This window comes from Drosophila suzukii, unplaced genomic scaffold (assembly GCF_043229965.1).
Source record: "Drosophila suzukii unplaced genomic scaffold, CBGP_Dsuzu_IsoJpt1.0 scf_5, whole genome shotgun sequence".
Taxonomy (NCBI): domain Eukaryota; kingdom Metazoa; phylum Arthropoda; class Insecta; order Diptera; family Drosophilidae; genus Drosophila; species Drosophila suzukii.
In genome coordinates this window covers 2,180,568-2,205,611 of record NW_027255937.1, presented here as the reverse complement: position 1 = coordinate 2,205,611, position 25,044 = coordinate 2,180,568, and the positions used below count along the sequence as shown (strand labels likewise).

The 25,044-nt window shown below is 38.2% G+C and overlaps 1 protein-coding gene and 1 long non-coding RNA gene across 6 annotated transcripts in view; one reads left to right on the top strand and one right to left on the bottom strand.

Moving 5' to 3' along the window:
• LOC139354980 (SH2 domain-containing protein 3C) overlaps positions 1–25,044 on the bottom strand; it is a 247,846-nt gene that overhangs the window by 110,148 nt on the left and 112,654 nt on the right. The window lies entirely within an intron of this gene.
• LOC139354976 (uncharacterized) lies at positions 1,411–5,444 on the top strand. The gene is made up of 2 exons (XR_011605778.1): positions 1,411–4,739; positions 5,224–5,444. It is a non-coding gene; the product is annotated as an uncharacterized lncRNA (long non-coding RNA).

Below are 25,044 nucleotides of genomic sequence, written 5' to 3'. Positions count from 1 at the left end.
GTCAGCGTATGAATCATAAATAAGAATGTCTTTTGTATCCTTGTAGAGGAAAAAATCATGGTTCGTGTAATCCATTATTTCGGAATTGGTGGCCGCTACTATCAATAATACAAATATTATTGAACTCATTCTCTGTAATTTAAGACAAACTGTGTTTAAGATTTGATGTTATCTTTATGAATCGTACGATTTCTATTGTTTATGATAACTTTATTATGTAAATTCTCCTAAACTACTTGTTTTTTTTTTGTATTTAGAGTTAAGCTTATTCCTTTCCCCGTGTTTTTTCTCATAAATGACTTCCCCTACGAGATAGTCCTTTTCCTTTCTACCTTTGTTGTGAGAACATAACATTTTCTCTTGCGCCTGTTTTAATAACTGTGGAATAGTATCATGTTCGATTTTATTGTATAATATATCGTACGGTCGTTGGTTGGTAATGGAATGTATAGTCATGTTATATTTCTGAGCTGCTCTAATTATAACTTCAGAATAATCAACTAAGTTAAGTTCATCTTTGATGCAACGAGCAATCTCAGTAAGGGTTGAATGAGCCCTTCCTATTTGTCCATTGGACGTACTATGGCGAGGATCTGCGAAATATAAATTAATACCGCATCTTTGTGCGAAGGATTTAAATTGTGTTGAAGAAAAACTAGGCTCGTTATCCATCATTAAAGTTTTAGCAAGTGAAAAATGTTGCAATATTTTTTCAATTTTGGTTTCTATGTTTATTTTGGATCTCCTTTACAACTAAGTATTTTGAATATGAATCAATACAAGTAATGAGCACTAAATTCTGAGCGTAAAAAATATCGATATGCATTTTCTCCTTCTTTATTTGGGATTGGTGCTTGACCAATAGGAATTAATACAGGGTGTCTATTATATTTGTTACTATTACAAATTTTACAGTTTTTTATGTACTCCTGTAGTTTTTTGTTCAAATTTGGTCAATAGTATAGTCTGTTAATTTGCTTGTAATTTTCGTCGAGTCCCCTGTGTGCTCTACAATGAGTTTCTTCTATTATTAATGCTCTGTCTTTAGGGTTTTCTTCATCTTGGACGAATACTTTTGTATATAGGAATTTATTCGTGAAATTTTCTTTAATTGGATTTTGAATTTTGTATAAGTCTTCTAAAGTACAGTGAATACCTATTGTTTTGTTAGGAGGGATATATTCGCTTAACATTGATACCAAATTTTCCGGGGTATCAAATTCTATTATATGTCTGGTATCTCCGAATATATTGACCATCTCATGTGTTGTATACCTCCACGTAGCTATTAGCAACTGTTGCTTAAACTGGTTTAAGGGTTTTCGGGTTTCTTGTATAACATTCTAAAATAACATTACATTCTCAAAAATTATTTTGGGAGAGTAACTTTCAATGAAAGAGTACCATCTTTTCATCTCGATGTTTGGATTTTTTTGAGAGATCGAGAAAGACAGTGGTTGCTGATCTGCATAGATTTCTATGTTGCTAACGCCGTATAAATAGTTTCGCAAATTTTTAAATGCCCAAACTATTGCTAAAAGTTCTTTCTTATTGGTTGCATATATTTGTTCGGCTTTAGTTAGAGTTTTTAAAATAAAGGTTATTGGTTTTCCTTCCTGAGAAAGAACAGCACCAATAGCTAGATGGTTTTGTAATAACCAGGTTGCACCAATTCGATTTGTGCAATTAAATTATCTTTGAGCTCGTTAAAAGCTCTTACAGCTGAATCATCCAACTGTATGGAAGTTTTACGGGACATTTTTTTTGGATACTTTACCGTTTTGACCTTCCAAATACTTTGTTAGCGGTTTTGCAATTTTTGCGTAGCTTTGTACAAATTTTCTGTAATAGCAGGTAAGGCCTAGGAAGCTTCTTAGCTCTCGAATGTTTTTTGGAATTGGATACTTTAATATTGTAGATATTTTTTCGGGTCTGTTTTGATTACATTTTGGGAAACAACGTAGCCAAGAAATGTGGTTTCTAATTTGAAGAACTTTGATTTTTCAATTGAAATTTTCATATTTGCGTTCAGCAATATAATAGTTATGACGATTAAGTCCTTGTAATGTTGTTATATTGTTTTAGAAAATATAATAATGTCATCCATATTGTTGGGGCGGTGCGGCTTAATCGATGAAATAGTTGCAGCCCCAAGATTGAATGACACCCAAAAAACACGAGAGTATTTTGGGGTTTTTACGCGACGTGCGTAGATGTTTATTGTATCACTTTGAAACAAGAACTGCTTAAGCCTAACTTAACTTAAGCACTCCAGAGCAGAGCGGAGACTTAGGGGAGAGATGGAGAGGGAGAGCGGACGGCAGTGCGAGCGCGCGAGATGTAGACATCTGGATAAAACTGCCGCTCGACACTGCCTCCTGAAATTAAACTCCCTTTTGGCGTGAACATTCTCCCCCCCCTTGCGAGGACACCTCAGGATAGTAGGCTCAGGAATATGTTGGAAGTATAGATCGGTCGTCCGTATGTAGGAGAGTGTGGTGGGCCTTTCCACACTTGTGGCAGTGATGACCACTGCGGCAGGAGTCCTTGGAATGATTGTGAGCCAAGCAATTGGAGCAGTACTTCTGAATATGTACTTCCTGAAGCCGATTCTGGGGGCTTAGCCGTAGAAAGTGGTGGCACTTCCGAAGAGGATGGATCTTTTGGCAGACTCGGCATTGGTAGGATTTAATACCTCGAGTACGTCTGCCATCCAAGGCGGGGTATGGAACCCAATATTCGGATGGAGTATTCTTAGAAGGAACTTTTTGTTCGGAAACTTGCGTTGAATAGGACGAAATGATGTGTGGAACTGAGGTGGATACTGGCCTTGGAGGGTCGGATGGGATCGTCGGAGTAGTAGGACCGCTGTTTCGATGCAGCAATGTGTGATGCCGATCTTGGCAAGTGAGACAGTTGTGAGCGCTTGTGCAATCCCGGAATTGATGGCTACTTGCAAAGCAATTGGAGCACAACTGCTTCCTTTGGATATAGGCTAAGCGATCTTCTACCGTCATCTGTAGGAAGCGTGGACATATACGCACGGGGTGGTTCTTCTTCGAACACAGATCGCAGCCTTTGGTTATCGGAACTAACCTTGTGTTGAAGGAATTTATTTTTGGAAATTCTGCCTCTCGATTTGTGTCTTTGGACTGGACGTGGTGCAAATTGGCAGATCGGAAGCTATCGACGGCCTCAAGAGTTAGATGGCGCTCCGTCAAATATGAATCAAGCTCAAGCCACGTAGGAATTTCGGCTTTATTTTGGATGGATTGCTCCCATAATGAGAGAGTGAGCTTTGGTAGTTTTGTCGAGCACATATAACGATGTAGAAATCTGGATAAAACTGCCGCTCGACACTGCCTCCTGAAATTAAACGCCCTTTTGGCGTGAACAGCGAGGAAGTACTAGATGCCATAACATGCCTGGACAATGACTGCTGATATTCTGCAACAACTAGCCCATATTATCCGTTTCGCCTGGAGCTGTCGAGTATTGGTAGTATTCTATTAAGAGAAAGCCGTCTGATCATCCCCCAACAACTACGACAAAGAGTTTTAACACTAGCAAATGAGGGACACCCTGGAGAAGCAGCAATGACAAGGCGAGTGAGATCAAAAGAATTATGGCCAAAAATTGACAGGGATGCAGAAAAATTTGTCAAGGATTGTCGTGACTGTATATTGGTATTTTTACCAGATAATCCAGTCCCAATGAGACGCTATGCATTTCCGAGTAGCCCATGGGATGGGTAGCCACTGATTTGTTAGGACCGTTGCCAAATAATGAGCACTTGCTAGTTCTCATCGATTACTGTTCTAGATACATAGAAGTATAATTTGTACAATCAATAGGATCGAAGGTGCTTATTGAATAGATGTCCGAAATTTTTTGTAGATTGGGGTATCCAAAAAAGTTAAAAACAGACAATGGCAAAAAATATGTGAGTGTAGAGCTTAAAAAATATTGTGAGACGAATGGAATTGACCTCATTACAACCCCTCCATATTGGCCTCAAGCTAATGGCGAGGTAGGAAATATGAATAGGTCATTAGTAAAGCGGTTGAAAATAGGACATGTTAATGATAAAAAAATATAAACATCAGATTCAAAAATGTATGTTATCCATCCGAGCTTATACTCAATCGCACAATTAGAGAAAAGATTCCGGGAGTTCAGGATATAGTAGGGGAAGTGGGAGAATCTGAAGAGAGAGATAGGGATTTTATTAATAAGAAAAAAAGAAAAGAGGTGGCAGACAAAACTAGAAGAGCCACGGAATCTAAAATACAACTGGAAGATAAAGTAGTGCTAAAGAACGTGATTTTTCCTAACAAGTTAACTCCTAATTTTGATAAGGTAATTCAGATAGATGGAAGCGTAGTAAAGATATCGGGAGGAGGTAAAACGTATTTGAGAAACATAAGTCATAAGAAGATCTCAGTGGGTTCTCAGTGGTGCCTCACTTGGAACACAGCAACCACCGCTACCGCAAGCCGAATCGATTCCCGATATCTCCGTGGAGCAGCCTTCAGACGCTCAGCAGAACTTGAAGCTGAAGCTGAAAAATATTGAAGGGATGTGGCAGCAAGCAAGCGTTGCTGAGAGCGGAGAGCATTCTGACTCTCATTGAGTCAGTCGTTTATATACACTTGTAAAGTGCGGATCGCACCGAGGAAATAATAATTATTTTTCGTATATCTGAGTAATTGCGTGCAGTTGGTTTGGGCAACTTGCAGGTCATTACAGTTTCTATAGATCAAAAATAAGACATGTTTGTTTTTCTAACTTATGTTTCTGGTTAAAATTCGTTAAATATGAATATTAATAACATTAAACCACGGTTTTTAGTTTTGTGTGTGTAAACAAACATGGCTATTTAAATAAAAGTCTAAATTTTCAGTCCCTGGAAGTGTTAGTTTTCGCGCAAATGCAAAATAAAAAAAAATTTTAATAAATATTACAAAGATATTTAAATAACGTGTGGTATATTTTCCTTTATAATTTTTTTTACAAAAAAAATAAAAAAATCAAGTGACTAAAACCAAAAATTTCAGAACTTCTTTAGTTTAATTTAATAAAAGTCTTCAGTGATTTTCTTTAAATGCCAAAGATAACATTTTTTTGTTATAAAAAAAACTTACAAATAACGATTACTTTCGGTCACTCGTTTTTATTCTCGTCTCGTTCTATTTCCAAAACTAATTTTTATTCTAATACTAGATGCAATCGCTCTGGTGGAGCCCTCGGAGCCTCCCGAAAAGGCGCTGCAGAAGGCAATGCGGTGCGTGAAGAATTTGAGCTGCACCAAAAAAAAGGCAACGCCGGCCCCAGATGCTGGCGAGGAGGTGCCAACGACTCCGTTAGGACCGGGAACCCCCGAGCCAACATTTTAAGATAAAGATATAAATAAATAAAATAAAATAAAGAGAAATTAAATAAAACTGTAAATATATTTGTTGCTACGCGATGAAAAGGTGCCTAACATGTGCTTTTTTGCTGCTTAAACGCTCAACGTGTGCTTTTTCTGCTGCTTAAAAAAGGGCTCAAAAGGGGACATGTACAATACAAATACATATGTATGAGCCCTGCAGTACCATTCAGCGCTAATTGAGCACTCAATCACTGCAAAAAGTTTATCACTGAGCGCTCAATGAGAGCACAATTTGTATGAAAATGAGTGCTTAGATTAACAGAGGCATGTCCTACGGCTCATCAGTGCTCAAAGCAGCAGAAAAAGCACACGTTCAGCATACGTTAAGCAGCAGAAAAAGCACTCGTCCAGCACATTTTTAGCGCTTGTTATACCCGTTACTCGTAGAGTAAAAGGGTATACTAGATTCGTCGGAAAGTATGTAACAGGCAGAAGGAAGCGTTTCCGACCCCATAAAGTATCACTAGCCGAGTCGATCTAGCCATGTCCGTCTGTCCGGATGAACGCTGAGATCTCGGAAACTATAAGAGCTAGGCTATTGAGATTTGGCGTGCAGATTCCTGAGCTTCTTACGCAGCGCAAGTTTGTTTCAGCAGAGTGCCACGCCCACTCTAATGCCCACAAACCGCCCAAAACTGTGGCTCCTACAGTTTTGGTGCTAGAATAAAAATTTTAACTGAAATGTATTGCTCTCATCAATACCTATCGATTGACCATCTTGGCGTGAACAGCGAGGAAGTACTAGATGCCATAACATGCCTGGACAATGACTGCTGAAATTCTGCAACAACTAGCCCATATTATCCGTTTCGCCTGGAGCTGTCGAGTATTGGTAGTATTCTATTAAGAGAAAGCCGTCTGATCATCCCCCAACAACTACGACAAAGAGTTTTAACACTAGCAAATGAGGGACACCCTGGAGAAGCAGCAATGACAAGGCGAGTGAGATCAAAAGAATGGTGGCCAAAAATTGACAGGGATGCAGAAAAATTTGTCAAGGATTGTCGTGTCTGTATATTGGTATTTTTACCAGATAATCCAGTCCCAATGAGACGCTATGCATTTCCGAGTAGCCCATGGGTATGGGTAGCCACTGATTTGTTAGGACCTACAGTTTTGGTGCTAGAATAAAAATTTTAACTGAAATGTATTGCTCTCATCAATACCTATCGATTGACCCAAAAAAAAGTTTGCCACGCCCACTTTAACGCCCACAAACCGGCCAAGCCTGTGACGCCCACAATTTTCACGCTAGATAAAAAATTTTAACTGTAATGTATTGGTCTCGTCAATACCTATCGATTGATCCAAAAATTGTCCACGCCCACTCTAACATCCATAACGCTTAAATCTGTCTACCGCCGGTAGGTGGCGCATTTTAATCTCGCTTTGCTGCTATCTCTATTTCCCTTTGGTCCCTTTAGCTGAGTAACGGGTATCTGATAAAGCATAACGTTCTTCCTTGTATTATTAACAGTATATTGAACGTTTTTTCGCCCTCCTTGTATTTTTATCTTCTTATTAGACTGCGATTAAGAAAATTGGTAGAAAAAGTGCAAGCAAATCATATGTGTTCCTTGCAAAATAATTAAACACAACATTTCCTTTAAAAGTAGCTAAAAATGATAAAATGTAAATTTTTTCAGTTTTCAGGAAAATTTCTTCAACAAAAAAAGTGAAATGAAATGAAATATGAAAACATGGCCAATTAATTACGAAAATACGCAAAAATTACGATGATTATGAAGATTTTTTTGTTTCGGTCCTGGTTGACCATTTGACGGTTAACTAGTTAAAATCAGCTTTGCGTAAAAATATAACAAAAAACTTTAAAAAACAAGAGAAGAAATTCTGAAATTTTTCTTTTCGGTCACTTGAAATTTTTTTTTTTTTGTAAAAAACTATAAAGAAAAGTATACCACACGTTTTTTATATATCTTTGTATTATTTATTAAACATTTTTTTATTGTGCATTTGCGGGAAAACTAACACTTCTCCAGGGACTGAAATTTGTAACTCTTATTTAAATAGCCATGTTTACGTACACAAAAATAAAAATTGTGGCTTAATGTTATTAATATTCATTTTTAACGAATCTTAACCACAAACATAAGTTTTAAAAACAAACATCTCTTATTTTTGTCCCTAGGAACTTTGCACTCAATAAGTTTTTTAAATTCTTTGTTTATTTGTTCATTTGTTTATTTGTATGCACCATTTGTTGTTTTTCACATCAGAAATTAATATTGGGAATCTTGTATTTCTCTTATTTTTAATATACATAAACTTGTTTTTTTTCTCACTGTTTAAAAAATTATTGATCTGCGACAGACTTACCTGGGAATCGTTTCGCTATTACTTTTAAGCCACTGGTTCATTTATTTATCAAATTTAATTGCTGGTATTTTTAACTCTTATACATAAGTAAACGCAAGTGAAAAAGACAAAAAATGGCGCGTGCCTTCCAGAAAAACAACAAGAAACAACAACAACGGTTCCGCTAGTCTGTTGTTGTTCTGATTTTTTGGCATGTCCCGTTTGTCTATATATGTATATATATATAAAAGTCGGGTATTTGTAAACCTATCCGACTATGCAAATCGTTATATAACAAGGAAGAACGCTATAGTCAAGTACTTCGACTATCAGATACCCATTACTCAGCTAAAGTAACCAAAGTTAAGTGGAGATAGCAGCAAAGCGAGATTAAAATGCGTCAACTGCCGTCGGTAGACAGATTTAAGCGCTATGGGCGTTAGAGTGGGCGTGGCAAATTTTTTTTTGGATCAATCGATAGGTATTGACGAGACCAATACATTACAGTTAAAATATTTTATCTAGCGTGAAAATTGTGGGCGTCACAGGCTTGGGCGGTTTGTGGGCGTTAATAAATAATATTAATAAACATTTACATTTTTTTTAGAAATACAAATATTTTAAAAAGTACTTTTTGTGCGTTCTGTTTGCGAACCCCGACTGAGAGCGCGTTTCATTGCCGCTGTTGCGCTCAGCTCTGCCGGCGTCGCTGGCTGCTCTGCCGACGTCGCAGTCGATTTCGTGATGATTGGACGCTTATAATCAATTGTGGAACTGCAGGGAGTATACAAACTTTCGATCACATTCATTAACAATATCTTTTTACGCAATCTCAAAAGATTATATGTATTTTCATAGATTTTACAATAATGGGAATGATGATGAAATAATAGGGAGCGAGATATTTCTTAGGTTATTAGCAAGTGTATAAGTAGACGCGAATAAAGGCGATAGAGCAAGCGCACAATGTACTCTCTGGTAGAGCCTAAAGAGAGGGAAACAATGCAGAACATTAGATTGACAGTGGTGTGGCAAGGGGGTAGGGCTTAAGTTAAATGATAAATGGTTTCAACAAAACCCTCTTCACTACACATTTTGATCCTCTTATTGACTTTATTTAAAAACCACGAAGTTTGAAATTTGACTGTTACATTCGATAAAATAAATAAACTATATTAAATTTATGATTTCGGCCCGCAACAGTAAATATTTATTTACCTACACGTAAATTTTCTGCTGTAGCGTGCCGAATATATAAATTTATTTTATCGAATGTAATATCATTTTTCGTCACAATTGTTGATATCAGAAATTTTTGTTAAGAGTGCTTTCGCCACTACCTTTTACCTCGTTAAGAGGTGTTTTTGTTTGATATCAGAAGTTTTTTTTTGCACAAGAGTTTAAGTACCCCAATACCATGACTAGGAGTCGTCCCCATATGGCTTGGCTATTGAAAAATTAAACACACAGATTCGACCCTTAATCTTAGCTGAACGCCACCTTAAATTAGGCACTGTAGCGTCATTACCAGTCGGCACCCTCGAGGAGCGTTCAGTATGGGAATCTCAAGAACTGTATAGTTTCAGATTCCAACAGAAATCTGTCGTTTCTTACATTTCCCGCCGAACTAGAGGGTTTTTCCAAAGTGGTAGAACAAATATATCATGTTTCCTATTTCAAGGAAAGGACCCTAAAACCATAACATTTACCGTTTGAAAAAATCGAATAAGAATTTTTTCCATCAAATTGGTTTTTTCTTGTTCATTCCAATAAGTATGAAATATTACGTGTACGGAGCTGAAACGAGTTGCACTTTTTATCGCTTAATATCTTCCAAACGGTAATTTTTATGGCAAAAAGTGTTATACATCAAAAGTTGAGAAATCGCTCGACTCAATTTTGAGAAAATAGTCAAAAAGTGGTTTTAAAAAATAACTTTTTATCGTAACTCTAAATCTATTATACTAAGACAATTTTACTATATAAAGAGTATTTAGCAAATTAAATTATCTTTTCAGAGCTATATAGCACGTTTCTGTAGCATTAGTTGTTTAGATACTATAAGCATTTTTAATCTGGCCTTTTTTTTGATTTTCCGCTAAACTAGCGGGTTTTTCCATAAGTCGTAGAACAAACGTTTTCTAGCTTTTCTCAAGCTACTTTATACATGATAACAAACTCATATTAAAAAGATACTCATTCGCCGAAGATTTCCAAGTTTTCCCAAAACACAAACGTTGTAGGGAGTCCTAAAACTACTCATAAATATCAAGACTGGAGAGCGCCAAGCAACAGCGGAGAAGGCGAGTTTTGAGACTGGAAAAAAGGAGGGACACGAACCGAAGGAGAAGGAGCTGACGAGGTCAAAATTCCAGCCCAAGACAAACAATAAAGTTGACCGATTTGTCCCAATCGGGTATCTTGCATTTTCGTGGGTCACGGGCTGCTATGCAACATAAATATAAAACAATATCTCTGGGTTAGTCGCGTCGTTTAAGTAGAGCGTAGAACGGTCGAAAACAGTTCGTTACATCATAATTTAAAAACAAGGAAGAACGCTATAGTCGAGTACCTCGACTATCAGATACCCGTTACTCAGCTATATGGAGATATGCAAGCAGCAAAGCGAGATTAAAATGCGCCACCTACCGGCGGTATACAGATTTAAGCGTTATGGGCGTTAGAGAGGGCGTGGCAAATTTTTTTTTGGATCAATCGATAGGTATTGACGAGACCAATACATTTCAGTTAAAATTTTGTATCTAGCATGAAAATTGTGGGCGTCACAGGTTTTCGCGGCTTGTGGGCGTTAAAGTGGGCGTGGCAAACTTTTTTTTGGGTCAATCGATAGGTATTGATGAGAACAATACATTTCAGTTAAAATTTTTATTCTAGCATCAAAACTGTAGGAGCCACAGTTTTGGGCGGTTTGTGGGCGTTAGAGTGGGCGTGGCACTGTGCCGAAACAAACTTGCGCTGCGTAAGAAGCTCAGGAATCTGCACGCCAAATCTCAATAGCCTAGCTCCCATAGTTTCCGAGATCTCAGCGTTCATCCGGACGGACAGACAGACGGACAGACGGACAGACGGACATGGCTAGATCGACTCGGCTAGTGATCCTGATCAAGAATATATATACTTTGTGGGGTCGGAAACGCTTCCTTCTGCCTGTTACATACTTTCCGACGAATCTAGTATACCCTTTTACTCTACGAGTAACGGGTATAATAATAACAAGAAAAGACTGCTTTGATTTTGATTTAATATAAACTGCTTTAATTAATTCTGGGGAAACCCATGGAGGTCCCACGTCAAAATTTGTAGGGTTCAACAAGGATTATGTTTAGAACATTATACTAATTTTTTATAAAAATTAAAAATGCCGATTTGCAGAAAACCGCGATTGAATATTTTTTTTTAAGTTTGGACTATAATTTGCTTGGAAATTGTTATGGGAGTTATTTTTATCTGAAAGGTTGGCAAAAATAATAATTAAGGAGAATTTTTGGTTATTTTTTACACCGTGTAATTTAAAGTTATACACAATCTTAACAAAAAAATGGCATCGCCATATCTTTGCTTCTGTCAAATGGATAAATTTTTTAATTTTTTTAAATCCTGTATAAATGGTAAAATTCGTGATAAAAATATGAAACCGTTTTGAGACCATAAAGAATATCTCGATACGTTTCACAAAGAATCACTCATATATATTTTGTTTTTGTAAATTGTGTTCTATCATGTTTCTATCGCGCAGAAGTTACTAAGTGACTTCTGGACGACAAGCGATAGAAATATCGCCTTTTTGCTTGCAGGGAAGGAATGCGGCAATTTGACTATTCAGTTCACCCAGAAAAAAAAGAACGAAAAAAATCAAGAACATTTTTCATGAAATGCGAACAATCCGTTCTCCATTTTTAGTTCTCACATTTCGAACGTTTGTTCACGAAAATCGAACGGTGTTGGTAACAATTTCTACCGACGAACAACTTGGTTCCAAATTGCGAAAAATGTTCTCAGATATCGAACGCCGTTCATGAAAAAGCTGCGATAAACGCGGTAAAGTCTATCGAAATCGATAAATTATCAACATCGTTCATAAAAACATGTATGTAGGTCTAGTGTCCCGACTTTCCGCACTCGAAAAAATCGCTCGGCGGTCCAGCTGCTAGAGCGTCCGCCTCCGACTCATGGAAGCACAGGTTCGAGTCCGCAAGAAGACGGTTGTGAATTGTAAGTTTTATTAAAATATTATTTCTAATGTTTATATGTACATCTATTTATAACAAATTCTTTGTCTTCAGCAAAATAACCAAAATACATTGAATTCTAGCAACAACAAAATATAAGGTGGGAAATTTAATAAATCTCTACCAGGCGTCCAGAAAGTCTAGCGTGTACACAAACCTCGTTTTTTTTTTAGATTTTTATGTTCTCAGATTAAGCCCGAAATGTTCTTAAACTGACACCATTCGTTCGGAACCCGACCTAAAGTTTCGGTCACATTTTACGAACGACCGTTCATGAACTGTCAACAAACGGGCTCACGCACTTTTTGACAACGTTTGGTCTTGATTTTTGAACGTTTCGAACGGATTTTTTTCTGGGTGTTGCAATATGAATTTCAACAGTAGCGGTACATTTCACGCTGCATGGCAGCCCCAATAACAACAGAAGCACAATTTGCAATTGCAATTGGAACAGCAAAAGCAGCAGCTTCAGTTGTTCCAGTAATGAGTAAGGACTCGAGGGTAGGGGGTGAGATTCCGGTTCGTGGGTACGCACGGTCACTTTCTCCTGCTCATTCTCAGAAGATAACAAGGGGTCACAATATTTGAAATGCAATGAAACGGGAGGATTCCTTGGGATACCAAACACACTGATTATGGGATGTGTAAATGCTTGCAATTAAAAACAACTCATACAAAATACATTAAAAACCGCCGAAAAAAAAACATCCGCAGCCGATATTAATAGCTACTCTTAGCTTAAGGCTTGGGAAATTCGAATGGTTGCATCGCGACATCTTATGCCAATGTTGGCTCGACCTTAACTGGCCATTTATTCGTATCTTGATTACACAGAGATTGCCTTTCCTTAACCTGTGTCAAAGTTCTACACCTATATTTACCTTCATCATAACCCCTCGTACACCACGTTCACCCCCAGTAATTTATCACTCCTTGTATTCGTTTTCCTTCTAATAACCATTTGACTGGGGTATTTGACTGGCCCTTATATTCGAGAACGAATCGGATTGGTTCTAGGAGTACAACATGCCTGCTTACACTCCCTGTAGATGTCAACCTGTTAAGTGAACATTCTAGACTATAACAAGGATGAACCCTATAGTCAAGTATCTCGGCTATATACCTGTTACTCAGCTAAAGGGACCAACGGGAAATGGAGATATGCAAACAGCAAGGCGAGATTAAAGTGAGCCACCTACCTGCGGCCTCAATATATGGTTATGTGGGCGGTAGACAGATTTAAGCGTTAGAGTGGGCGTGGCAAACTTTTTTCCGTATGAACGCTGAGATATCGGAAACTGTAAGAGCTACAATACTGGGATTAGGCATGCAGATTCCTGAGATTCCTGCGCAGCGCACGTTTGTTTCAGAAATGTGCCACGCCCACAAAACGCCCAAAGCTGTGGCTCCTACAGGTTTGATGCTAGAAAAAAAGTTGTATCTGAAATGTATTGGTCTCATCAATACCTATCGGGCAATACGCCAGAAGTATTGAAAAGTTTTATTCTGCCTTATAAATATTAAGAAAATATTTAACGGAAATGGCAAATGATGCCCTAACACATAATGGTATGGTATTAAATTTCGATGCCATAGTGACCAGACTTGACTTTGTCTTTAGTGAAAAACGTCCCATTCATATTATCAAACAAACGTCCCATTCATATTATCAAACAAGAATTGATTGTATTGAGTCAGTAAAAATTATCCCTAATGGATTATTTTGGCTAATAGAAAATTAACTCTATTAAACAATCAAACAAAAACAACTCTTAACGAGGTAAAAAGTAGAGGCGAAAGCGCTCTTAACAAAAATTTCTGATATCAACAATTGTGACAAAAAATGATATTACGTTCGATAAAACAAATAAACTATATTAAATTATATTACAATTTAAAAAGAAATCGTTCGACTCAATTTTGAGAAAATAGTCAAAAAGTGGTTTTAAAAAATAACTTTTTATCGTAACTCTAAATCTATTATATTCCCTAGCGGGTTTTTCCATAAGTCGTAGAACAAACGTTTTCTATTTTAAGCTACTTTATACACCCATAGGGTTTCCAAAACCCTAAAACTAGGATGGGATGCATACAAACCCACAAACAAAGGGACAAACATTTTCATTTTGGGAAGAAGAAGAAAATCTTGTTTTTTGAATTACTTTTGAACGGAACGTCAGATTTCAACAAATGAGGTGTCATTCGACGCGTACTCTCAGTAAGAATAAAACTAGCTAAACAGCTTGGGGCTTTTATCCCCACCGTATCCAGCAGATCCAATTTTCTAAAATTTTTCTTTTACACTTTCACCGCTTTTTCTCCCAAATAAATCTATATTTCGAAAGTCTTGGTATGCAATCTTCTTAGTTAGTGCCATACCATTCGATTGGTGTATCACTCGTTATGATCGGACCATAATTGCAGATTTTCAATTCTGCGGCTATATATAGTAGTTGTCTTCGCACGCTCTCTTGCGCGCTTCGCCACAACGTGTACTGCCGTCCACAGTGATAAATCTATTATGACTTATGGTAGGAATAAACCAATAACAGCAGAAATTAACGAAAAGCATAAGAAGGCAGCTCTCAGAGTTTTCATTACCGGCTAAATCTCGGACACAATTTTCCCAAAAAATCCTTTTGACTTACCAAATGCAATGGTAATAGTTCGAGAATTAGAAATTATCAACATGAGGGCTCATTTCGCAAAAAGTTTCTCAACTTCTCAGGGAAAATATATCGAGCCAAGCTCGGGTGGAATCGGAGAAACACATTTAAACCACAAACCAAGACAGCAAAACAATAATTATAACAACCAGAGGAACAATAATAATTTAAGGTTTAACCAATACAATAATCAAAACCTAAATACTGTCGGGTCACGCAGCCGCAGCAGCTAATTAACTTCTGAATTCGATCTCTTATATTTATTACATCGCGAAAGGTATTTTACTCTAATCTAGCTCTTTCATTTATGTGTACTTGCATTTTTGGGCTCAGTATTCGGCTGGCTGTCCTTTTTTAAAATCAGTACGAATTCAGATCTCGATATTAAACGCACTTCGTCTCGCCTGCTCTACTCTCTTTCGATAACAAATTGCTAACAAGCATAAATCATCCCGAAATTTCGTATTTTAATTTTACAATAACTAATAAAAAAGCTTATTAGATTAACATTGGTGGCGCCGACGTGATTTGTACATAAATAAAACTAAGTGCCAATCATATAAGTCTATTTATTGACTTTTTCGTTCCCGCGGCTGCGGTGCATTGGCGGAGCAACAAATCATAAAGCCTTAAATGCAGTGAGCGCTGTAAATAATTAGCAGTTGATGATCATCAATCAGTTATACATAGGAGCGGACATAGCCAAGTAACGGGCTGTTATTCCCTCGTTTGCTTTGCGCTTATCTTCCCGCTGATACCGAATTTCGGGCATTTTGTCTGCTGGGTTTGTTGTTGTAGCCATGCCTACGGGAACTTTTGGAGATGTTACCGCTGATGCAAACAGGGCAATATTTTTAAAGCGCAATGCAACGGCTTTATTTAATAGAGTGGAGCGCTTAGTAGATTCCCTATCAAGTGCGGCGTTAACTTCATGCGACGAATCCGGTCTTTATGTGAGGTTGGAGTTGATTGATGAGCTTCAAGAGTCATTTAAAAAGGTTCTCGGTAAGCTCGAAGAATTGGATTTCGAGAAAATTGAAAGTGATTTAAGTTAGAAATTTGATGACATTCTCGTAATTCTGAAGTCATCGGTTCGATCCGAAATTTCGGACGGCAACTACGCAATTGCTTTAGATTTGCTGCAAAATAGATTTGATAATCGACGTTTGGTTTTTCAGGCACACATTACTGAGATCCTGGGACTTAAGGCGGTGCAGAGTGGTTCCGTCTCGACACTTCGGGAGCTGTCCGATAAGTTCAACGCTCATATTCGTGCTCTCAAAGGACTGGGCACGACGGAACAAATCGCAGGATGCACCATCGTTCAAGTCCTGTTCCAAAAGTTGGATCCGGCAAGTCAGGCAAAGTGGGAAGAGCGTTTAGAGGACCCTGCCTTCGTCAATTTAATTGCTACGTGGGAGTCAATGGCATCATTTCTGGAGCAGCGATGCAGGACGTTGGAGACTATGGATTTCGCCACGGCAAACTGTGCGCCGGGCAAAAAGGTGGGAAGTAAGAGAATACCCAATGCGCGTAGATCAGCAAAAAAAAAAAACGAACCCTTGAGGTTCGCCGGAGGATTCTACTAATAAAATCTCCATACGAACACATAGCGGCCAGTTTAAAATTTGCCAATTCTTTTGCTGCCCTTCAAAGAATTTTCGGATACGTCAATTAGTTTAGTAATCGCATGCGTCGCCCTACGCTCACGGTGTCTGATCTTCAAGGCGGTACTCTGCTCTTGTCTCGCCTTGTCCAGCGCTCACATTTGTGGGATGACATCAAATCATTGCAGTCAAAGGTATTGGTGCACTCATCCAGCTCGCTCGCATCTCTCTCGCCATTCATTAATCAATTGATTGATCTGATGGTCGGCTAAGGAATTCCTCGCTGGATCTTAATGGGCGTCATCCAATTATATTACCAAGGAGTCATTCGGTCACTATTTCCATTATTGCTCACTTTCATGAACGCAATCTGCCCACTGGGCCACGGGCACTACTCGGCATAATTCGATTCCAGTATTGGCCTATTGGGGGGAGGAAGACGGTGATGAAGGCAGTAAACAAATGTATTAAATGCTTTCGAATGAAGCCTCGAGTAGTAGAGCATATAATGGCGGATCTTCCAAAGATACGACTTGATGGATCTCATGCATTCGAAGTCACTGGCATTGACTTTTACGGGCCATTTCTCTACAAGTCAGAGGTGCGAAGCAGGCCTCCAGTAAAATGCGACGTTTGTGTCTTAATTTGTTTCGCCACAAAGGCTATTCATTTGGAGTTGATCAAGGATCTTTCTACGGTGTCGTTTCTACATGGCCTCAAAAGATTAATATGCACTAGAAGAAGGCCGCGGCAGATTTGGTCTGATAATGCAACCAACTTTGTTGGCGCTCGCAATGAGCTGCTCGAACTTAGGCGCCTATTCCTCAACAATGATTATCAGAGCTACATTGGACTTTTGCCTAGCGCAGGCTATTGATTGGTGTTTCATTCCTCCTAGGTCGCCACACTATGGCAGTCTTTGGGAAGCGGCTGTGAAGATCGCTAAGCATCATTTGTTTGCTATTTGCTGTTTTAGCCTTTGAGGAGTTGCGGACCCTGGGGTGTCACATTTCGGCGGTTGTAATTCTCGACCATTAGTCTCGATTTCAGAAAACCCCGCTGATCTGGATGTATTAACCCCAGCAAATTTTTTGAATGGTGGTCCGCCTTCCTCTTTCGTCGAGCCGGATGTGAACAGTCTTAACTTCAAGAGAAGAAGATCTTTTGGTCCCGATGGAAGGAAGAATACTTAATACTACTGCAGCAGCGCTCCAAGTGGTGCACCACAAAACCTGGCCTGGTTGTCGATGACTTAGTTCTGGTCAAGGACGAAAACATGATTGATTCTGTTTGGTGGAGATGGGGTAGCTCGAGTCGCCGTTTTGAAGATAGCATCAGGAATTCTGAATTCGATCTCTTATATTAATTGCATCGCGAAAGGTATCTTTCAGCATTCGGTCATTCGGTGATCTCGACGTTAAACCCACTCTCGTCTCGCCTGCTGTGCTCTCTTTCGCTAATAAACTGTTAGCAGGCATAAAGCAACTCAAAATTTCGTATTTTAATTTTGCAATATTAAAAAAAAAGCGTATTAGTTCAAAAAATACTTATAGTAATTATAATCAAAATAAAAATAGTTCCTGGAACCCGGGCAGGTTTAATCAACAAAATCAATGGAAGCCAGAGCCAATGGAGATTAAAACAAGGAAGAACGCTATAGTCGAGCACCTCGACTATCAGATACCCGTTACTCAGCTAAATAGAGATATGCAAGTAGCAAAGCGAGATTAAAATGCGCCACCTACCGGCGGTATACAGATTTAAGCGTTATGGGCGTTAGAGTGGGCGTGGCAAATTTTTTTTTGACCAATCGATAGGTATTGTCGAGACCAATACATTTCAGTTAAAATTTTTTATATAAAAATTGTGGGCGTCACAGGTTTTCGCGGCTTGTGGGCGTTAGAGTGGGCGTGGCATATTCGCGTAACAAACTTGCGCTGCGTATAAGGCTACGGAATCTAAATCTGAAATCCCAATTCTCTATCTTTGATAGTTTCCGAGATATCTACGTTCATATTTACGATTTTTTGAAGTTTGTGGGCGGTTTATGAGCGTTAGGGTGGGCGTGGCAAACTTTTTTTTGGGTCAATCGATAGGTATTGATGAGAACATTACATTTCAGTTAAAATTTTTATTCTAGCATCATAACTGTAGGAGCCACAGTTTTGGGCGGTTTGTGGGCGTTAGAGTGGGCATGGCACTCTACTGAAACAAACTTGCGCTGCGTAAGAAGCTCAGGAATCTGCAAGCCAAATCTCAAAAATCAAATCTAGCTCCCATAGTTTCCGAGATCTCAGCGTTCATCCGGACAGACAGACGGACAGACGGACATGGCTAGATCGACTCGGCTAGTGATCCTGATCAAGAATATATATACTTTATGGGGTCGGAAACGCTTCCTTCTGCCTGTTACATACTTTCCGACGAATCTAGTATACCCTTTTACTCTACGAGTAACGGGTATAATAGTTGTGAACTGTTGAATAAAAGACGATACTAAGGAAATGTTGTGAAGTTGTAACTTAGTGAATAAAAAATAAAAATAAATTTTTTTAAATAATTCACGAGTGAAATTATTAATTGGCGCCCAACGTGGGGCCACGCCTATTTTGTTCTAAGTAAAGCTTTAAAATAAATAACCAACGGTTTTAAAGTGAAAAGGAACTTGCGTGGTCAAAGAAAAACCCAACCGACCAAAAAGGTTGGTGCTTAAAATAAAAGGAGGAAATTAATAAATGAAATAATCCCCTTTTACTTACAACAATCTGCTAATTAGTAATCGACATAATAAACGTTCTGTTTAATAAAAAAAAATAAACGGTCTCAAAAAATAAAACCAAACAATTTACAAAGTTAAACAAAAATTTAAAATCTGTGAAAGTGAAAGCTGATACACAAGGTATCAACTGAGAAACAAAATTCAAATACAATTACAAATTCAAATATCAAATCCAACAAGAAGGAAGAGCTGAGGGCAATCCCTCGCTAAACAGTGACAACCACAAATCAAATTGAAGGAAGAGCTGAGGGCAATCTCTCGCTAAAAATTAACGACTGCAAAAATAAATTGAAGGAAGAGCTGACGGCCATCCCTCGCTAAAAACAACCAAGAAGGACGACCCTAGCAGGATCATCAAAGGAAAACAGACGATATCACATTAAATCCAGAAGAAAAGAAAACAATTAGTGAGCGTATACTGTTTATTTTTTATGTTTTATTTAAGTACTATAAGCCGAAAAATTTAAACAAAATCAAACAAGGTGGAAGACCTCATTAACGATTTTGAAAGAATTTTCACCATGCCCCTACCACAACCTGCAATGGCTTCTAGCAGCCAAGCTAATGAGATCGTGAGTTTAAAAGCACAACTAAATCAAAATATAAAAAAGGCTGAAGATTTTCAAGTATAAGTCATTGACCCAAATATTAAATGTGAAACTTCCTTTGAAATTATCAAATCAGTCAGGGAAATTAAAGGAGAAGAAGACAAATATGTGAGTTGGAGGGAATCAGCAGAAATAGCCATGGGGCAATATGCTAGAGGTAGCGAAAGGTTCTTTTCTGCATTGTCAATCTTGAGGAACAAAATAACTTGCACAGCAAACGATGCCCTAACACACAATGGAACAGTACTAGATTTTGACGCCATAATGGCAAGGTTGGACTTTGTTTTAAGCGACAAACGTCCAATCTATATAATTGAACAAGACTTAGGAGTACTAAGTCAAGGGAAACTGTCCATAATGGAATATAATGGGTAAGTTAATAAAAAACTAACTCTTCTAATAAATAAAACCATTATGACTTACGGCAGAAATAAGCCATTAACTGCTGAAATGAACGAAAAACACAAAAAGACAGCACTAAGAGTATTCATAACTGGCCTCAACGGCCATATCTCAGACGTCATATTTTCTATGAATCCGCCAGACTTACCAAACGCTATGGCAATAGTACAAGAACTAGAAAGAAATAATTTGCGGGCCGAATTCGATACCAATTTCACATCATCACAGCGCAGGAGTTATGAGCCAAATTAATTCGGGTACCAAAACTGAAATAATAGACCCAAGCAAAGTAACCATAATAACCATAATAGTAGTCAAAGGAATACTAACAACTTGAGGTTTAATCAACCCGATAGCCAGAATAGAAACAATTATAATCAAAATAAAAATCTTAATTGGAATCAGGGCAGACAGTATAATCCACAATATAATACCCATAATCAATGGAATTCCAATAAAGCTCAGCAAAGCTGGTCAGAACCGATGGACGTAGATGAATCCTTACAAATTCAGAACAGGCCAAAGTACAATCAGGGTTATAACAATTATAATAACAACAACTATAATCAGAATAAATGGAATCAAAATAAAAAGCCAGAGACACAAACCACTCAGGTACGGTTAACCAACCGACAAACAAAACTATGCGATTAAATAATATCGAAGAGGACCATTTTTTAGGCCAGAATCCGGAGTAGGGTTACCCTACCTAATCCGATATGATAGCAAGATAAATAAAAAGCTTAAAATCTTAATTGACACAGGAGCAACCTCCTGCTATATCAAAACAGGAATTTATAAAAACAAAAACGAGCTTCCTATATATAAAAGAGTATCTACGGTTATTGGATATTCTATAATTAAATATTATAACATGGTAATGATCTTTGACACGCGTTACACATTTTATGAAATAGACGGGTTTAAATCAGATTTTCTAATAGGTTACAACCTATTAAAAAAAATAGGAGCTGTAATGGACACAGAAAAAGGAGTAATAAAATATGGGGGCAAAGAAGAAAAATTGATTTATGATAATGACAGCTCTTTAACCAACTTTCCTTATCTGAAGAAAAAACAATTCTTCCATTAAAGGAATTTATTATACGAAAATACTTTGATGAAAGGGCCAAAATCAGAGCTGAGTCTGAAGAGGCAAATCAAAGCAAAACAAGTTTGGGATTAAAATAAAAAAAAGGATTTAATGAAGATGGTACTGCAAAACTAAGATTAGTTATAGACTATAAGAAACTAAATGAAAACACCATTCCCGACATATATCCAAAGCAAGATCCTTCAGTGATTTTGTCAAATCTTGGAAAGGCTAAACACTTTTCCACGATCGACTTGGAGTCTGGGTTTCACCAGATTCTAATGAAAGAAACAGACATTAAAAAAACCTCATTTTCTATAAATAACGGAAAATATGAATTCTTGAGAATGCCATTTGGGCTATTCCAACGTGCAATGGATGATATTTTGAGAGAACAAGTAGGTAAAACATGTCACGTATATATGGATGACATTATTATATTTTCTAAAACAATAGAACAACATTACAAGGACTTAATCGTCATAATTAATATATTGCTGAACGCAAATATAAAAATTTCAATTGAAAAATCAAAGTTCTTCAAATTAGAAACCACATTTCTTGGCTACGTTGTTTCCCACAATGTAATCAAAACAGACCCGAAAAAATATCTACAATATTAAAGTATCCAATTCCAAACAAGGAAGAACGCTATAGTCGAGTACCTCGAATATCAGATACCCGTTACTCAGATAAATAGAGATATGCAAGTAGCAAAGCGAGATTAAAATGCGCCACCTACCGGCGGTATACAGATTTAAGCGTTATGGGCGTTAGAGTGGGCGTGGCAAATTTTTTTTTTAACCAATCGATAGGTATTGTCGAGACCAATACATTTCAGTTAAAATTTTTTATATAAAAATTGTGGGCGTCACAGGTTTTCGCGGTTTGTGGGCGTTAGAGTGGGCGTGGCATATTCGCGTAACAAACTTGCGCTGCGTATAAGGCTACGGAATCTAAATCTGAAATCCCAATTCTCTATCTTTGATAGTTTCCGAGATATCCACGTTCATATTTACGATTTTTTGAAGTTTGTGGGCGGTTTATGGGCGTTAGGGTGGGCGTGCCAATTTTTTTTTGGGTCAATCGATAGGTATTGATGAGAACATTACATTTCAGTTAAAATTTTTATTCTAGCATCAAAACTGTAGGAGCCACAGTTTTGGGCGGTTTGTGGGCGTTAGAGTGGGCGTGGCACTCTACTGAAACAAACTTGCGCTGCGTAAGAAGCTCAGGAATCTGCAAGCCAAATCTCAAAAATCAAATCTAGCTCCCATAGTTTCCGAGATCTCAGCGTTCATCCGGACAGACAGACGGACATGGGTAGATCGACTCGGCTAGTGATCCTGATCAAGAATATATATACTTTATGGGGTCGGAAACGCTTCCTTCTGCCTGTTACATACTTTCCGACGAATCTAGTATACCCTTTTACTCTACGAGTAACGGGTATAAAAACATTCGAGAGCTTAGAAGCTTCCTAGGCCTTACCTGCTATTACAGAAAATTTGTACAAAGCTACGCAAAAATTGCAAAACCGCAAACAAAGTATTTGGAAGGTCAAAACGGTAAAGTATCCAAAAAAATGTCCCGTAAAACTTCCATACAGTTGGACGATTCAGCTCTAAAAGCTTTTAACAAGCTCAAAGATAATTTAATTGCAAAAATCGAATTGGTACAAGCTAATTATAATAAAAAATTCACTTTAACGACCGATGCGTCCGATCTAGCTATTGGTGCTGTTCTTTCTCAGGAAGGAAAACCAATAACCTTCATTTCAAAAACTCTAACAAAAGCCGAACAGATATATGCAACCAATAAGAAAGAACTTTTAGCAATAGTTTGGGCACTTAAAAATTTGAGAAACTATTTATACGGCGTTAACAACATAGAAATCTATACAGATCACCATCCATTGTCTTTCTCGAGCTCTCAAAAAAATCCAAACATCGAGATGAAAAGATGGTACTCATTCATTGAAAGTTACTCTCCCAAAATAATTTATAAACCAGGATAGTTGCTGACGCCCTATCAAGAATTCAAATTAACAACCTAACGGACAGTAACGAGTCGGTCTGAGATCAAAACACTCAGCATTCTGCAGAGAGTAGTTTTGAGAATGTTATATAAGAAACCCGCAAACCCTTAAACCAGTTTAAGCAACAATTGATAATAGCAACGGGGAGGTATACAATACATAAGATGGTCAATATTTTCGGAAATACCAGACATATAATAGAAATTGATACCCCGGAAAATTTGGTATCAATGTTCAGGGAATATATCCCTCCTAACAAAACAATAGGTATTCACTGTACTTTAGAAGACTTATACAAATTTCAAAATCCAATTAAAGAAAATTTCACGAATAAATTCCTATATACAAAAGTATTCGTCCAAGATGAAGAAAACCCTGACGACAGAGCATTAATAATAGAAGAAACTCATTGTAGAGCACACAGGGGACTGGACGAAAATTACAAGCAAATTAACAGACTATACTATTGGCCAGTCACCGACTACCTCTCATCGAGTGCGGACGTCTGTAACTTTTCTCCCGGCAGTTCTATTCGTGCGAGCTACGATCAAATTTTTTCTTATCTCTAACGAACACCCGAACTCCACCTAACAGCAAGCAAATAGTGACCATGCCCCCCGGGCCCCCCAATCTGGGGGAAAACCGCTTTGCTGTCCTCAGTGAAAGCCCAAAAACCAAAAAGAAAAAACGACCATATCAAAAGTTTTCCGAGGAATTCCCAGAACTCCCAGAAACTGTGCAAAAGAACCCAAAGTTCATTATCATAACCGCAAAAAACTCAACCAAAACCATTTCCGAATTTTCCTGTTTCGCTGTTCATCGAGCACTCAACATCATCAGCAAAGAGATAATCTCAATTTCCACCCTCAGAGACGGGAATCTGCTGATTCTGGTTAAAACCAAAGATGTAGCCGAAAAATTTCTTAAAACCGATCGTCTACACGGTATTTGCAAAATTGAAGCTAAGTACCACGAAGCACTTAACTTTGTTAAGGGGACCATCTATGCGCCTTACTTAAACAACATTCCCGAAGCTGAGATAAAGGCCGAATTGAAATCCCAGAACGTCCATGACGTATTTAAATTCACCCGGACAAATGAAGGGGTCATCAAGCCCACTGGCGTGATCTTGGTAACCTTTGATTTATACAACCTTCCGAGCAAACTGGACATTTGTTGGCACACAGTCAAGGTTACGGAATATATACCCAATCCAATGAGGTGAAAAATTGCCAAGAACTTGGACATACGGCAAACTTCTGTAAAAACACTGCCATGTGCTGTACCTGTAACCTCCCCCCTCACGCACCTACAACATGCACCAGAACTGAGTGCGCAAACTGCTCTTCACCCGTCTGCCCGTCATATCAACAGCAAAAAGAAATACTCCGAATCAAAACTTCAAAGAAATGCAGCATGCGCGAAGCCAAAATCATCCACAAGCAGCAACAACAAACCTTATCGCCAAAAATAACTTCGGCCACCTTCGCGACCGTCGTCGCTCCACAACAACCATCGACAACACCAACGACAACAGCAACGCTCCAACAAAACAAGCAGACTATCAGCAACCAGACAACCGCAGCAGCATCCAAAGCGCAAGAAATTTCTGCCGTTCCTGCACCTGCACCCTCCCCCTCCCCCTCTCCCTCCTCTTCCCCTTCCACCAGACCTTCAATTCCTTCCCGCACCTCCCCCTCTCCTCCCACAACCTCCACCCGAAAATCGTATGATTTGATCAAGCAGTCTCGAGCTCTCAACAAAGAAGTGCGAGACTTTCTAAATGAAACAGATCAATTAAGTTCCCCTAAATATCCCTTAGATTCAAATCATTCTGAATCCCAAACAAAA